Below are 4,415 nucleotides of genomic sequence, written 5' to 3' on the forward strand. Positions count from 1 at the left end.
GTTAGGTATCTTTTCTATATCCCATCTATAAAACAAAGATGAAAATGATGCTACCTTCTCTGTAGGGTGGTTTCAACAATGAAATGTGTTAAAGCACATAAAGAATTAGAAACACTCCCCAGAGCACAGCAAACATTAGACATTGCTGTTACTACTTTTTACTGAAAGATCTATCATTTCTCCTTTTGAGATACTACCTTTGTGAAGTACTAAATATTTATCTATATGTGGGTCTGTTTCCAGAATTTTTGTCTTCTTCTATTGCCTAGTCTGTTTACTTTTCCCTCTCTGCTGATTTGAAAAGGATTTATATCAATATTTCTGAAATCAGCAGAATGAACTTGTGACTTCTTCAGATGGCTTGGTATCTTGTCCTTATAAGCACCAGGAGTCATTTCTTTCTATGTGTCATGTCAATTCTGCACAAGTCAGCTCTCATCCCACAAGCTCTGTGGATATCATTTTGTGCTTAATTAGCTTATTCAGTCTCAACTCTTCCACTTACTAGCTCTGTAACTTGGGCAAGTTACCTGAACTCTCTGTCTCAGTTGCTTCATTTGTAAAGTGAGAATAGTAACAGTTACAATCTCATAGGGTTTCTGTGAGGATTAAATGAGATGATGCATGTAAAGCATACATTACAGTGAATATAACAATCCCTAAATAATTATTAGTTATTAATTTATTTTATTATTACTTTTATATCATAAGACACATAAGTGTCTTCTTCATTAAAGGGCCTGGCAAGTACTGACATGAGTAATCCAGATATAAGGAATATAGAGAAAAGACAGCCAATGGCATTTTTCAAGTAAAGTTATAATTTTTCCAAGTTAATATATAATTAATAGCACCCCAAATAATACCTTGTACCTAGCAGGTGCTCAAAAAAATTGTTGAACTGGTAAATAAAAAGAAATCATATTGTCTTTCTGTCTGTGCAGCACTGAGGATTTCATGTGAAGTGAATATTGAGAAAGAAAAATTTCACTAAAAATGTTCCTCAAGAAATGTAAATTAATAAAACAGTATTAAGATTGTTCAAGGCTTCTGGTACAACTTTATCCCCATGATCATCACATGTTTACACACATGCAGAAGGAGGGATAGTAAAAAAAAGGGGAAAATGCTTAGGGATTAGTAGTCAGAGCAATCATTCCATTTTCTTGAGATCTGTGTTCTTTGGAAACATGTCCTACACCACAGAGTAATTATCCTCTCTTATAATTTATGTAACATGCATTCGTATGTGTGTGTGCACAGACTTAAACACACAATCTACAAATAGGCATTTCTTGACATTTTAAACCATTCCAGATTGGCTCAATTCCAGTTAATCACATTAAAATGTCAAGAAATTAAGTATTAAAGATACAATCTGGTCCCTCTTGAACTTATTTACTTGTTCTTAAAAAAAAAAAGATATGGCAGGAAGCAGCTGACTGCTCCCTTCCTTTCAGCAGACATAATCTTCTTGTTTTACTTGGGCAGGGTCTTTTCCCATGCGTGAAAAGATGGAGAGGCAGAGGATCACAAACTCATATGAGAGATGTGGCCATGTGTATTATTTTTCCCTGAGGTTTAAAGTGCTTGGGCAAGGCCATGGAGAAAGATACTTGTGAGTCTCCAACTCTGAGTCATCTTGGGGTTGCCAGTAGCATCTGAGATGTTATGCCAAAGAATTATTAGGAACCAAAACATGAAAATCACTCTCATGTGAGTGTGAAACTCAATCTTCTTGACTTTTGAAGGAGAGATGTTTCCTTTACAATTCCACCATTTTCAATGCCAGTAATTGCACACTGGATCAAACGACTGATGAGTGGAATTGGAAACCTAGAGATAATTTAAGAATAGCTTAGGTAACTAGACCCAGTCTTTGAAGAAGAACTCTATGGGAGAGGTCTTAAATGATCTTAAGTCTTGACCACAATTCCTTAGGTACCACCACAGAACAAGACAATACCACTTATGTTTACCTGGCATCTAAAAATTCAGCTATCAGTTTGCGTTGATTTTTACAGCGATTTTCACAAGTCACTAATTAATTGGCAAATGTTCAATTCCCATCCACTCTAGTTATCTAGGTCAAGAGAAATAAACCTGTCAATGCAGCCAGCAAAAAAATAATAATAATAATTAAAAATAAATTAGAGAATTTCTTTACTGCTTTGTGAGACATGTTCCTCTGCTATAGTGAATCAAATAACACACTTATAGTCAACTCAATATTTAAAGGTAGATGTACTTCCTACTTAATATGTAGTCTTGTGTTTTAAATTTGATTTAAGACAAATTCCTGAAGTCCAAGGGCCTTGTACTAAATATTTTTAAGAACAATCAAACAAAAATAGATAGATGATTATGATGAAGATTAGATAGATAGATAGATAGATAGATAGATAGATAGATAGAACATAGGAACCATCTAAAGAACATGCCCCAGGTTAAAAAAGTAAAATATAATTTTATCCATATTCATTAATTTGTTATTCCTCATTCTACACATTTTATTAAATGCCAGTCACTGTTCTATGCATTGAGGATGAAACAGTGATCCAGAAAACAAATATTTTTCTCTGTCCTCACTGGAACTTCTAGTCTAATGGAGGATATTGCCAATTAGATAACCTCACAAGCAAATACAGAATTCACTAGGCCAAGTAACTGCAAATGGGAGAAAAACAGGAGGATCTGAAAAAGCTAGGGAGATCAGGGAAGGCTTCACTGAGAAGTGATAGTTGAGGTGATCTCTGAAAGGAGAAAAGGATAGGCAACGACTAGGTTAAAAAAGGAAGGAAGGGTAGCTCAGGTAGAGGGATCACCATGTGCAAACGCTATACAGCAGGAGAAAGCAAAGAGAGTAGAGATTAAAAAGAAAGTCACTGGAACACTGGGAAACAGGGAGTAGGGTGCAAGATAGAGCTGGAGAGTCCATGCTCAGTTATTTTGTCTGGACTTAAGAGCAATGGGAATCCATTGAAAGAATCTAAGCAGGAGGGTGACGTGGTCAGAATTATATTTTAATAACAATTAGTCTGGATGTGTAGAGACTGGCTTAGAGGGAGCCCAGAGGGGCTATGGGGAAACCAGCTAGACTATCAGGAATAAGCTATTGCTGTTATCTGTCAATGATGGTAGCTTAGATCAAGATGGTACCAGTGGAGATAGATCAAAGAAAACACCACCAGGACTTGAATTAGATTTGGAGGGAAGGGGCAATGGAATAAGCTTATGCAGAAAAAATAAGTGCTTTTGGTGGCAGGAGGGAAGGTTAAAACAACAGCAATACTTTATAAGGCCAAATACTGCTCATGACTCAGGCAACTGGCATTCTAAATCTAAATAAGTCTAAATCCAGAATTGTGACTACTTTATGTTGCTCTGAGGTCTTACACTTGTCTCCCAAAGCTAATCTAAGAAAAAACTCCAAGAAAGTAGGGAAGTTCTACTTCTGGTTAAGATACAGAGACGCATACAGGGTGCCTGGGTGGCTCAGTTGGTTAAGTGTCTGCCTTCAGCTCAGGTCATGATCTCAGGGTCCTGGAATTGAGCCCTGCGTTGGAGGGGGGGCTCCCCACTTAGCGGGGAGTCTGCTTGTCTCTCTCCCTCTGCCCCTCCCCCTGCTTGTGTGCACGTGCTCTCTCTCTCTCACTCACTCTCTCACAATAAAATCTTTAAAAAAAAAAGATATAGAGAGGCATAATGACTATCACTTCCATCATAACAAAAGAAAATAACAGATAAACTAAAAATTATATTTTTCTTTAAAACCATCAAAGACTTTAGACTACTAGACATACATATATACAGGTCTAAATAAACTAATTCCAGAGAGAGACATGCCATTCAAAGAAGAGCACAAAGTGGTGATTATTTCATACCAGGGACAAATTGCCTAGCCTGAGTAGAGGCAGGTGGAAAAGTAGGCCTGACACAGACAAAACAAGTTTTCTGGAATGAAAAGAAACCAATGGAACTTTTAACAACAGTGTGGGCTAGCATGAAATACTGGAATCTGAAACACAAGAATATATATTCCAAAACGGCAATTCTACCTCATGGGAATTCTGCTGAGTCAGGAGCAGTTGGAGCAGAGCTGGGAGGTAGAGAGAAATTTCCTAGTCCCTTGTGCTACTTAGGTTCTAGACCCCTTCTGGAGTTAAATCCGGAGGTAAAAATCAAACTAACTAGAACTGCAACCAAATCCCCTTCTAGTTCAAATCTTGAAAATTCCAAACAGATCAGCCCCCCATCATGAAGCAAGAAGTTGGGAGTTAGGCTAAAAGGCTAGGAGAAATCTCCATAATCTCATTGGCAAGAGGTAAACTAAAACTAATTAAACTTGTATCTCAGTCCCAGTTCAGCTAAACTCATGATAGGAACTGGATAAAAATTCCCTTCCCAAGCTTCTG

The sequence above is a fragment of the Mirounga angustirostris genome, unplaced genomic scaffold (genome assembly GCF_029215605.1).
Source record: "Mirounga angustirostris isolate CCGP_5_RB_7025 unplaced genomic scaffold, mMirAng1.0.hap1 SCAF_7, whole genome shotgun sequence".
Taxonomy (NCBI): domain Eukaryota; kingdom Metazoa; phylum Chordata; class Mammalia; order Carnivora; family Phocidae; genus Mirounga; species Mirounga angustirostris.